Source organism: Pteronotus mesoamericanus, unplaced genomic scaffold (assembly GCF_021234165.1).
Source record: "Pteronotus mesoamericanus isolate MK-2021 breed Mesoamerican mustached bat unplaced genomic scaffold, CSHL_Meso_final contig_20, whole genome shotgun sequence".
NCBI classification, from domain to species: Eukaryota; Metazoa; Chordata; class Mammalia; order Chiroptera; family Mormoopidae; genus Pteronotus; species Pteronotus mesoamericanus.
This window is the reverse complement of record NW_026555085.1, coordinates 56,443,269-56,456,829: the sequence shown is the minus strand read 5'-3', so window position 1 is coordinate 56,456,829 and position 13,561 is coordinate 56,443,269.

Genomic DNA, 13,561 nt, shown 5'->3' with positions numbered 1-13,561 from the left:
CTTTTTCCGAAACAATTCATGCTATTCATCTACATAAAAGCCCTTTTGTGTCCCTAGTGAGGCTGAGTGAAATTGAAATCCTGTAGCATGTCCCATCAGGTGCTTCCCAACTGAGCCCCAACTACCTCTTTGGTCTTTTTCGACCTGTCCTCGCAGACACGCCAGGTTCCTGCTGCCCTGGGTCTTTCAGTCTTCCTGGAATGTGCCATGCTTTCCATTACCCCAGGCCTTGGCATGGCTGTTCTCCATCTGGAATGCTCCATGGCCATTCTCTACTGGGAAAATTCCCCTTTGTCTTTGACGCACAGCGTTCTCGTGTGATGCCTGGAGCCTGACTCCACGTGGGAGAGTTTTACATTTCCTTTCTGAGCTCTCACAGTGCTTGGTTCTTATTTCTGTGAGAAAATTTATGGAGTATACTGTGAGTTGTGGGATATTTATTAAATTATAAAAACAATAGGCTAGTTAAAAAGATGGACACAATAGAGAAATATGTACAGCAATAAAGAGAATATATATATATATAATTTTGAAACTTCACTTTATTTTCATTAAACAATGTATGATGGGCATCCTTCTAAGTTAGTTTCTATGTATCTCTTTAGTCCCTCATTCTCTTGGATGGATATACGATATTTTATAGTATAAATATGTTGTGACTTACTAGTGTTCCGTTTTTGATAGTCGTCTACTTCTTTTCAATTTTTATTATTTTACAGGTAGATCTTTTTAATCTGTGCTTGAATTTCAGTAGAACAGTTTCCTGGAAATAAAGTTGCTGGGTCAAGGGGTATCTTCCACTTTGATAAATGCTACCAAATTGCCCTCCAAAGACATTGTAAAAGTGGACTCTCTCCCAACAGCATATGGGACTGTATTCTTGCCCTTTAATAAAGTTTCTTATTTTGTTTCCTATAGCTCTTGTTCATTTCTTGACTTTATTCCTAGTTACTCAATAATTTTGTGAACTACCAACATGTGGATCTTTTTAAAAAAACTTTTTTCCTAATTTGGAATTGATAGTATATAGGAAAGTGCTTAATTTTGTATATTTATCTTATACCAATTGTATTTATTTAACCCTTGTTATTTCTAATAGTTTTTAGTTGATTTCTTTGGATATTCTGGGTAGATGATAATATTTATTTGGCAATATTCACAATTATTTCTTTTTTGATTTCAATATTAATACGTTTTTAAACATCAATAGCAGATACTCATTTTTATCAAATGCCTTTTGGCATTCAAGATGATAATACATTTTTTCCCAATTTTCTAATGGGAAACATTCTTTTTTAATGTTGGAACATCCTTACATTCCTAGCCAAAACCTGCTCGGTCAAATTTTTTTTAATATACTCTGTATTCAGACTACTAATGTTTAACTTCAGAGCTTTGCCTCTATATTTTCAGTTGTAATTTTTTTGTGTGTGTTGGTCCCTATTTGAATATGGGTTCTTTGAGGATAAGACCCATATATAGGTCAGCTGTAAATGTCCCTTACCTCATATAACACCTGCTACATAGTAGGTGCTAAAACTATGCCTGTATTTGTGCTATGAAGACCTAGATGCAAATCCCAGTACTAACGCTTCCAACAGTTCAGTTAATATCAGCTGTTTATTTGTTTGTATAATGGGCCCATGTAAAGATTAAATGAAAAATCATATATGAAGTATTTATTACAATGCTTAGAGCATGGAAAGTAATTAAGGTTAGTTTCCTTGCTATTCCCTTTGAAATAGAAAAACACCCTGACTTTATCTGTTATGGGGGTGTTATCAGAGCAATCCAAGAATTTTTTAACAGATAAGATTATGGGTCACTCAGAACCTCCACATTCTTACTGTACAGTGGAATGATGGATGGCATCCTTTTTTTGATCACTGTAATTAAATAAATAGTTATTAGACATCTTTATAATTACAGTTTGAGAAAATCTTAACACCATACAGATTGTCAGGGGCACACATGCCACACATCTTTTTGACTTTTTTTTTGGCCTATTCCTAATATGTCCCAAAAGGGTAGAATTGATGCTTATTTGTTAAGTAGCCAGTTCTGTTCAGCAGTAAGCTTGAGAATTTTATGATGAGTGGTCTAATTTGGGCTTTTTATTTCTACAGGAAGAGAAAAATAAAGTAACTGGACTATTTAAGCCTGAAACCTCCCTCCGTCAAACTTAAATATTAATGTTTTCTCATATACTGGAGAAATACATTCTATTGCCTATGCATGAAGTCGAATCAATGTCTCAGTAAAACCCTCTGGTGTCATCTCGCTGGATGGTTTCAAATAGGAATACAAAGCCCAGATGAAACTAAGATGAGATAGTAGAAATTGTGACAGGGCTATTTTTGAAATGATGCTCTTAGGAAAAGCTGCTGATTGAAATCAATACCTCAAGACCCGGAATCTGAAAAGACCATTTCTGAGACCTGAGAGGGTCACTGAATAGAAGTGTCAGTTGATAGTATTCAGACCATGCAATTGCTTTCACCAAGATGCCTCTGTGTTTACTTAAGTGACTTGTGGTAGCTGGTGGCTGAGCATACATTGAGAGAGTCTCCCTCGGTGCAGGCTCAGGGGAGGAAGAGACTAGAGGGGACATTGTCTGCTGTTTAAATGAGTAAGTCCTAGTGTGCTATATTGGAGGAAATAAATTGAGCTGGATTTCCTTTTTTATTTATTCCCCAGAGAAAAGAATCTGTGAAGGACGTGAAGACTATAAACCTTATAAATGTTAAAAAAAGTTAGCGTACTCCAAACCTTGTGATACTCATTTCAGACCGGGTCTTTTTAATAAGTTATGATTGATCAGAGAAAATTAATTTGCACAGACCTCTGCTAATGTCTCCCATTTTCTACAGGGTGCATGGAGTCATTTTCTCTTTGTTAAGTGTAAGATTTTGCGTGTGTTGATGTCCTGGCGTCTGGTGTAACACAGAGTCTACTCATGCAATTTCAAATTGCTTTATATAGAAGTTGCTGGATCACTTAATTATACTAAGATTTGAGATAATTTTGTGGGGAGAAATGAAATTTTTAATGAAGTGCTTAGCCTTTCAGTTTTTCATAGCATTCAATTTTAAAATTTAAATTACAGGAAGATTTGATTTATTTTTTTGTATGTCAAAGCAAGTAAATTCCCATTTTAGTGTCCCTAACATATGTATATCAAAAGCATTAATTTTGATCACCACGTTTAGGACTGTTCATCTGAATGATATTGAATACTTTTAGTTCGAGTCCTCCAAATCCAGCTGTCCGCTTTCCCATCAACCGTGGGACTGTCTCAGATTCATGGGCATGTCACAGGTACAGGTGACCGTCACAGATATAGGAGTAATAATCTTCGCCTCCACCCCCAGACTCTGTCACATGCTTCAGAGCTGGACATGCTCTTCATAACCATGAACTTGGTCAAACTGGATGTACATTAAGCTTTGGAAACAGAATCAGGGTTTTTTAATGTCAGAACAGTGTAGGATGTCATGCCCTATCAGTTGCCTTGGTTTTTAAAACTGTGTTTAAAAGGTGCTGCCACTGTTCTGAGAAACTTCTAGTGGGGAAGCTGTGAACACAGTGACAGGGCGTGAAGTAAGACAGGCTGGATCGTCAGGAGCATCACGACGAAAACAATCAGCAGAGTCTTGTGTTCCGTCCAATTGTGTCCTGTGTACCGATACATCTGACCTTGAATCAGCTCCTGATTCCTGAACATTTACATTATGTGATGACGTACTTAGCTACAGAGACTCTGATTAGAAGAATACCAACGTAAGCTCGCCTTCTAGCTCTTTTACATGCACGCAAGGGGAAAAAAAAAAAAGCTGTAGGCTGGAAGCCTAACTAGAGAAATTGTCTGGCATTTCTGCTTCTGTGTTTGTTTGTTTTTTTGTTTTGTTTTTGAATCTGAAAACACATAAAACCAAGCAGTTTGAATATGACCTTAAAGCCAGGTCTTGCTAATCCACACTCTATCACACCAATGTGACCTTGGGCAAAGTACTTGATCTGTCCAAGTCTTGGTGTCCTCACATAAAATGGAGGAGAAGAAGAATTCCTACTTTAAAGAACTGAATAATTATTAAAAAAGTAATATCTTCAAAGCATGGAAGTATAATACCTAGGACATAAGTAATACTTAATAGTTCTCAATAAATATTATGATTAGTACTATGATTATTATAATTGTTACTATTTTGGTATTGCTCTTTGAGCTAAATTCCATCATTTCTGCCTTTAAGATTAAGATTAAGATTAAAAGTCAGAATTAATGTTTATAATTTTTTTTAGTTTGGTGGGTGCTAAAGGACATTGCATCTCATCAAAGGCATTCTTTGTAAAAAGAAAAAAAATGTTGGAATGTATGTGATAGTTTTATTTTTATTGCAGTTCTTTAGTGGAATTCCAATATTATTCAGCATGTTTTATGTTCACAGAATTATTTAGGGTATAATCAAAAATACCATAATACTGCCTTCATAAATGGGTACTGTTTTAAAAACTAGGCATAATTAGCAGGAAGATATTCACAGTGTGGGCCTGACATTATTATGACTGCAATATAAATTCCACGAGGTGGAGAAGACCCAGCGAAAGAAGGCTACAGATTTATTATAGCAAGATGCATTTGCAATATGGATTGTACTTATCTTTTTATTTGCCACAGACAATGTAAATTAGGAACATCTGAATGAAGATTCAAATAATTTAGCATCTGTAGCGCGCTATAAAATATGCCGTTCTGATGCTTGGAGTGGAAACAGAAATTTTCTGTTTTCTAACTTGACTGATACGATTTGGCTTGGAGTCCCAGAAGTAGCCTCCTACCAGTGATAGACAGGGAGCCATCCTGAAGGAAAAGCGGGAGAAATGAAGAAAAAGTGGGGATTGCTTATCATGCATTCCTCCTGTTCTCTCTTTTGTACTTTAGAGAAAGTATTGTTCTTTGGGCAAGATGTCATCAATAAATAAAACCCTTTGAGGGGAGTAATAATGTCTTCAACCCATTTTCCATCTTCATGTTTTTTTGTTGTTCTGTTGCTGAAATTATAAGCTTTGATAAGTGTAACAGCATATGAACATCTAAATCCATATACGTATGTGTGGTTTGGCGGGGTGTCCTTCATAGCTCTAAACATTTCCGGGTGGATAACTTTGCCAGCACGTACAAAGAGCACCACTGTGCAGTCAGCATGAAGTTAATCACCATGGTGACAGACGAAGGGAAGAGGGCCCGTTACCAGCCTGGAACCTCATCCTAGATGTTCATGTTTGCCCTTCCCCCAGACTTTATTATCATTATCTTCATTTGACAGATGAGGAACTTGAGGTGCAAAGATTTTTAAATAACTTACTCTAGGTCATTTGGATCACAAGTCAGATTTAATTTTGTAGTAAAAATGAAATAGTGTAGTTTGCTGAAGGGTAAAGCTGTGAACACATATCAGGATGGCAGGCTTCTGCCCCTTGAATGCACTGGGAAAACCTAGGCTGCCAAGCAGCTGTGAGCCCAGGAGCAAATGTTAGCTGTGAAAGTGCCATGATGAGGATACCAACACTGGGGCTGTGGGTTGGGTGGGAGGGAGAGAATGGGGCGGGAGACGAGGAAGAGCTTGTGTCTCATGGTGGAACTTAATCTGCACAGCTGAAGCAAGAGAAGCGCTCGGCTCTCAGGCGTGATGGTGAGAAGACCAATGGAAGACGCACTTGCCTCATGCACTCCGAGTGGCGGGGTGCATTTTTGAAGTGGTTTTCCAAGTTTTCTCATTACACAACAATTTGGAAAGTTTGAGCAAAAGCTGCACACTCTCTAAGGCCTAAGAGATGGCCTCACTTCTGTCTAATCTGCAGTCTGACTGAGGCATTTTTCCCACTGGGGACAAGAGGGGCTTCTCCTGGCTGCACCCATTTAGCGACAAACAACAGCTGGGTAGTTTGGATCCAATTATAGCTACTAATTTGCAAGCGGCTCTAAGCAGACCTGAGATATCCTATGACTTTCTCTTAGCTGTGTGTCGTGATTTCAGAAAGGAAAACATGATGTCCCCCTGGCCTCCCAGGCTAGTATGAGAGCCTCGGCTTAATGTGGAACTGATTTCTTTCTTTGAGCCGTAATAGCAAAGCAAGCACTTCAAAAAGACCAATCCATCTCCTCTCCATAAAATGTTAATACCCTTCAGCGTACAGAAGAAAAAAAAAAAAAAAAGGAACAAGCTTTCACCCTTTGCAGGACAAACACCGACTGAAAAGCGAAAAGAACCGAGAACATTGAATACCCTCTTTTGCAGTCTGTTCGTTATCCATTTATCCCATACTGTGAGAGTCTCGGAGAAAGTATGCATATCCTTTCTGTGGCTTGCCTGCAAGCTTGAGCTTTGCTTACACTTGGAAGGGGAAAAGAAGAGGCCGACTGGTCCGTGGAGCAGCACCCTGGCCTTCCCCAGGGGGCTGGTTGTGGAGACTCCTGTTCCTGGGTGTTTGCTCTGCAACTTCACATCAAAGCCAACTCCCCCCACTGGAATTTAGACCAGGGATCTAGGAGAGGGGATGCTGTTTTCAAGATGCATGTGAACAGAAACTTCTAAAGAGCCTGCAGCACAGTCATTGTGTCCTGCCCAGTTCCCATTTGGGAGATTACACCATTGGGTTCTTGGTTTTTCTTTGCTCTCATTAACTTTCCATAGTGTTCAGTGTCAGTCTGTTGCTGGGAGCACACAGTCACTCTCAGAAGGAGACATTTTTGGTGAGGAGAGGAGGTAGGAGATAAGTAGTTAACAGTTTCCTTAGTTTTATTACCCTTTTTTCTATGTTCAGGATTAGGAACCAACTATTGGGTTGGAACACCAAGTGGGTATTTTTCTATGCAGATCTGACACGAGAAATATTTAACACATTGCACTGGGTATCAGTTTCAGAGTTTGTAACCCCTTAGCTGTTGGGGACTGATAGTGCTTAGGAACTTGGACCCTGGAGCAAGGTTGCCTATTCAAATTCCAACTGTGCCTCCAAATAGCAACATGATCTTAGTCAAGTTACTTAACTCCTCTTGGTCTCCATTTTCCCATCTGTAAAATGGGAATAATAATATTAATATAACCTATCTCAAAGACTCTAGAATACCATCTTGTATGTAGTAAATACTCAGAATGTATTAGCTGGTATTTTTTTAACCACAGGTATTAGGAAGCATAATTCAGTTTTGTTTTGTGATTCCATTTGTGAACATTATATGGATAGCTAATGCTTCTTGTTGGAAAGTGATTGAAACAAATTCTTCTAGACTCAAAAAGTAATTTCTTTCCCCACAAAACCCAATTTGTACTCTTTATTGGAAGGAATTTTTCCCTCATTGATAACTGTAGCTTCTATAAAATAAACGTAATTCCTGACACATTTCTGAGTTACTCTCATGAAGAATCACCATGGAAGAAATAATTTGCTAGTGTATTTCAATGACTTGACACACACAAATCATCTTTAGATTTAAATCACATAATATTTTTTTCCAATTTAACAAGTCTATGTTTTGAGAAGTTTAGTTGATATAAAGCTTAATACTCTTTAGAATTCAATTGGTTCTCAGGAGCTTCTGTAAAATATGTGGAATTCTAGATTATTTTTAAATGAGAGCAAATGAGGTAGACAGAAAAATTGTGAGGAAGAACGTTCTTGATTGGTAATATAATAGTGTTATCAGGTTATGAAATAAATCCTCATACTATTACTTTTTTCCATTATCATGACTCTCAGAATAATAACTATGAGAAGCTGAGATGAGGTCTAGGAGAAATAAGTAACAAGATTATTAGAAAATATAGAACTTAACTTTGCTTCGGGGCTTTGGTTTTATCTTCTTACTGCAAAGGATGTTCTGTTTTTCTCTCATTCAAGTAAAGGAAGAGTGTGAAATATATACACAGGTTTTGAAAGGTCTATGGAAAGGATATTTTACAGTCTTGTGAAGGGTATTTAGTGTAAAATGAGCTTAGTCTGTAAATTCATATACAATAAATAATGAAATAGCTAAGAATTATTGAGCGCCTAATATCGGCCAAGCTATTTATATATACTCTTTCATATAGTGCTCACAGAATGTTACATCACATAAAAACATTGCTTTTTCTTTCCATCTCAAGTAACACACCTATGGATACCTTTTCTGTCAAGAATGCTACAAAACCATGGTTTCCTCTCCTTCAAGCATGATGCTAGACTACATCTCCTGGCCTCTTTGCATGTAAGTAAGACCATATTGTCAAATGTTAGCCATTAGAAATGTGGTAGAAATGATGTGGCTCTTTCTAGGCCTGGCCCTTAAATCTCCTGCAGCCTTCTGAGCTCTCTTTCTGCAGGTGGAAGGAGAGGATCAAGTGATGGACTCCAAGGCCATATAATATGACGAAGCTACTAGGTGAAAGGAGTCTGGGTTCCACCCTGGTGAGCAGAACTACCTTTACATCTAGTCTCATGGCATGAATAGAAAACATTTCTGTTGTGTTAAGCTCACTGAAATTTTGAAAGTGTTTGTTATGCCAGCTAAACATTGCTTACCCTGACTAAAACAGTTGTATTAATGCTTCTTTACTGATACATAAATAACTCAAAATAATAAGAGCAGCTATTATGCATTGAATATTGTTAAATTCAAGGACTGAAGCTTAGAGAAGATAAGCTACTAGACCAAGGTCACAAGTTAATGAGTGATGAAACCAGCATTGAATGCTGGGCAGAATGACCTTGAAGCTCGCACACTTAACTGTTTTGTTTGGATACTTTCCCATGAAATATAACATTTATAATAATTATTTTTGCATTATAGAAGTAAATCATGAGATAAAGTGAGCTTCAATTAAGATTTTGCTCTAATCATCATTTAAAAAAATCTTGTGGTAAGTAGCTGTAAGTAACTATAACTTTCATAGCCAAAAATCTCAGTTCTTAGATCATTGGGTACTTATTTCAGCACTTATAACAATGTAAAAAGGTATGCATCATCTTTATAGTTTTCTTTCCCAGCTGGGTCAGGATACCTCAGCTGAGACATAACAGAACAGGTCTACCCACTTTTCTGTTTTTGATTTGGCAGGATTACTTTTTATTCCCATTAACTCTATATCTTCCACATTATTTTCTGTACTCCAGCTGTCAAGAAAGTATGGCCCTTGAATCCTAATAACCAAGACCGTAGTTGTGAGGGCAGAGGTGGTCTGTGTGAGTCTGAGTGGGCGGGGCCAGGAGAGATGCCTGAGGAAGGGTCTCTGTAGCCCTCTGCATTTTTGTTCTGTGGGAAGACATTCTTTGTATTTCTTGTTTGTTAAGCCTCCTGAAGATCATTATTTATCTCTTAACTAAAATGTACACCCTCAAACTCCACTGACCTTAAGGAATTTTAAGCATGACTGTCTGTGGTCTGTGTAGAAAAAGCACCTTTAAATTGTAAAACCAAAAAGAAGCTTTAAAAAAATAAAAGCTAAATTAGAAACAAAAAGATCTCTAAACTCTGGAACCTATACATATAGAAATACTTTTTTGGGGGCCATATGTTCCTCTTTGTAATACAAATGTGTCGAAAGAGCAAATATCTGCAAAAATCAACTATAAAGAATACCATGCGAGCTAATACATATCAAGCCATTCAGTCACGAAAAAAATTTGGAGTAACCAGCAGTGGGTCCGTCCAGACTCACTCTCCGCAGTGGTGATAAAATCCCAGATGCTGTGCCAGCCGTGCGTGTGGAGGCCCCAGGTCAGAGGCACCCCTGGGATGTGTGTGCATGGGGAGAGGGCAAGACCAGCTCGGCTTCACCATTTGAAAGCTTTGAACAGCCTGTTTGGAATGCTAATGGGTTATGCTTTCTGCTTGTAGAGAAGGATGATTTTTCTGCAAAGCATTAAATCATTCCCGTCCCCACCCCCCAGGTCTTTCCAGTAGTAGTTCTATCAAATTCTATCAGATGACTTTCTGGACTATATTTTACATTCAAATTTGGAGAATATATGTCACAATTGATAGGGACATAAGAAAGGCAGAATAAGGAAAGCAGACCTAGTTAAAAAAGGGTAAAAAGGAAAGTGCTCGGAGGGTTACTAGAGAAGAGGAAGGGAGAGAGAGGAGGGAGAGGGCAGGGAAATGTGGAGCTGGTTAACATGAACGTTATCTCTGTGAGGCTGAACCATGGAGTTCTTGAACAGGAACGCGGAATGGACCTTCACCTAAGAACGTGGCAACGACAATGTTAGCTGTGGTTTTGGGTCCAGTTATAATATATTAGCTTATATATGGAACACATATTGCAAACAGTGAAATCTCGTTTTTAATCTGACAGACTGTCAAAGGGAATTGTGTTAACTAGCAATTTCACACATCTTCAGCTGAATGATAAATGGTGTTAAATGATGTTGTGCCTGATGCAGAAAGAGAACCTCAAGGGCTTCCCACACCATTAAGGGAAAAATAAGTTTAGTCCATTGGATGCAGTGAGTGTGATGTTTTGGGTTCACAATTTTGAAAACTGAAAATCCCTATGTAGCATATATGATAACCAGAATCTTTTATTGACCAGGGCATTTCGTTTCTAATAAAGCTATGAACAGTTTATACTCAATGAACTCTTAGTTTCTCTAACTCGTATTCCCTCCCATTTTGATGTGGAGCTTTTTGGGGTACATTGCTGTTGGTCTTTTGGTTGATGTGGAAGCTCATTTGCTAGGACCAGAGAGGACAAGTATGTTTTAGGGCTTCCCACTGTGCTTTCTTTCCCCTCTTATCCGGGGCAGGTCTGCCCTGAGGAAGCCTGTGATCATCATGTTCAGGTTTCTGCTCACCCCTGATGCTCCTGTTCAGTCCTGCAGAACTCTCCTTGAATTGGATTCCAGTTTTAGTTTCTCCTAATCTCTCAACTTTTGTTTTTCCATCCCAGCTGTTGAAACTTTTGTTGTCTTTGCAGTTTCATAAACACAACTGAATAGTTAAGAGCAAACTCACCTCTTTGGAAATCTTAGGAAAGGTGATGTGCTGCTTGAGAGCAACGTGAGGCCTCCACGGGGGAGCACACCTGCAGGTGCCTGGCTGTGTGTGCCGGGGTTGCAACAATGACTATGAGAGCTTCACCGGTACCACTTGGGGACTTCTTGAACGTCTCTCTCTTTCAGCTAAATTTAGATGAAAACTGATATCCAAGTATCTACCAACTGCAGAATATTAAAAGTCTGGTGCAGTATCAGACCTGACTGGTATACATAACAATTCTCTACCATATGCCCCTGGTTTGGGAAATGTCTGGATTCTGCAGTGACTATCAGAGCTGGCACCAAGCTTCCATCACACGAATGAAATATTTTATTTTTCATGACAATTTTATATCACTTCCAGACTTTAAAACTTTTTTCCATTTTATTGAAAAATTTTGGTTTACTTGTTGGCAGATCAAACGCTGTTCTTAAGTGCCCATATTTTAAAATTAATTGTCCTTTAACTTCAGTGAATAAACCTAATTAGAAAGCTTTTTACCCCAACAGAAAGTCTTTTAATTCTTCCTCAATTCTTATGAACTGAGAAAAAAGTTAATTCCCAGACTGGGTGTTTCTCTACATATACGGTGTACAGGATGTGTGTCTGACTACCTTCGGAGGCAGTAATTTTTTGTTGTATTGCTAGTGAATTTTATGTTTCTTAGCATTTGTTAGTCTACTGATACCAACTGTGTTTTTAGGCTTGAATATATTTATTTTATCTCAGGAGAAAGGTGAGTGATGCCTAGACTATGCTGAGGAGGCACTTGGTCACATGTGACTGTGTGCCTCTGTGCAGTGTCACCTCTCTCCCGGGGACAGTTACCTCTCTCCTGGTCAGGCTGGGCACTCTGAGCATTCCACTTTGAATCCTTTGGTGAAAAACGTGGCTCTACATAGCCATGTGACCTTTGGAAATTTACTCAACTTTTTTAAGCCTCAGTTTCATAGTTTATAATGTGGGGATGAAGCTAGCACCTAATTGAAGGGTTGTCAAGATTATTAATTGAGTTAATGCACCTAAAAAAAGTCTAGACCATTGTCTAAGAAAATGTTAGCTATTATTAAGTAGGACCATATCTAAAAGATATTCTCGAAAGTGTTTTCCCTATTAAAAAATAGTTCATGTGGTCATATGGAAATAAGTCTCATTGAATCTCTTTTTCTGAAGTGAGAATATAATATTCTATAAACTGCTGTAATTCTGCCCTATTAATTTGCTCCTCAGGATTGTCCATCATTAGTGTTAGTAATGGCCTTTTCCAGTGTTCCTACATCTGTAGGACGGTAAAGCCTGTTGTTTTCTCAAGACAACAACTGCTAAACCACAGTCACAATGCTAGCAGTGAACACTTCAAGAGTCACCTTAATCCTGTGCTACCTACTGTTTTCAGGGAACACCTCTCAACTCCATAGGGTGGGTCCTTGGCAGTCATATTCATAAGCTGTTACCTGTCAGGACACCTGACTTAAATGGACTAATCACATTCTCTCTTCTAATTATTTGGCTTTGAAACTGAGACTTCTAGTTACTGCATGTGGCTGGTACTGTAACATGTAAACCTGGAAGCCATGGGGCTGCCATTCTGGGCCATTGATGCAGAGACATAGAGAAAGCCTGTCTGCAGACAGAGAAAAAGAACGGAGACAAGAGAGAAGACAAATGCGGTTCAGAGAGATTTGAAGAGAGCTGACCTACAGGATGCCTGGTGGCTTGGCAGTTCCAGCTGCATATCTGACCTTCGATTTCATGAAACATTCTGTGTCTATATAATTAATTCTTTGTTAAAAAATTTTTTTTTATTGTTCTTCAATTACAGTTGCCCCCATTCTTCCCCCATGGTAGCTGAGTAACAACTAAATACCTTAGAATTCTCAGTTCTGATCAGTGATGATTTCAAATCAAGTTCACAAGTCCATTTCTACCCACCCAAGGCCCTCCTCATTTTACCTATGAACTCTGTCATTCTATGGCTAATTGTTTTTGTGCAGTGGGATTTGATAACCATGTGTTTTTTAAACAGTTAATAATTTTTTAAACTCTCAGAACACAGATCATTTGGCTTAGGTAATATAAATTTGAAATAGTCTAATTTTATAATTGTGCTGAAAGTTTAAGAAATGATGATTAAATTCATTTAGTTCTAACTCAGTTTTTGAAAGGTATCTCAAATTCTGTAAAGAATATTTGCAATAGCGGTAACTCATGTTTAAAAAAAGAAACAGTGGTGTTCTTGTAGCTGTGGAAGTTGAATCACAGAGCAGAGGAAACCTCTCTTTGGTCCATCCCAGAACCCAGTTCCTAAGGGTGAACCAAAACAGAATTTCCCAAAGTATGTCACTTGTTTTCAGGGTTGTTAATGAATGTAATGAATAAAGGGGTTTCATGCTCAAGTGTGCTGTGAAATACTAAATTTAAACACAGTCATCTCTTTATTGAAGGGTTTTTAAAGACTTTATACAATGATATACATTATGATTCTCAAATGCTATATAGCTATAATAATTCCTAAACTAATTGACCATAGAGTCCTTTTTTCTC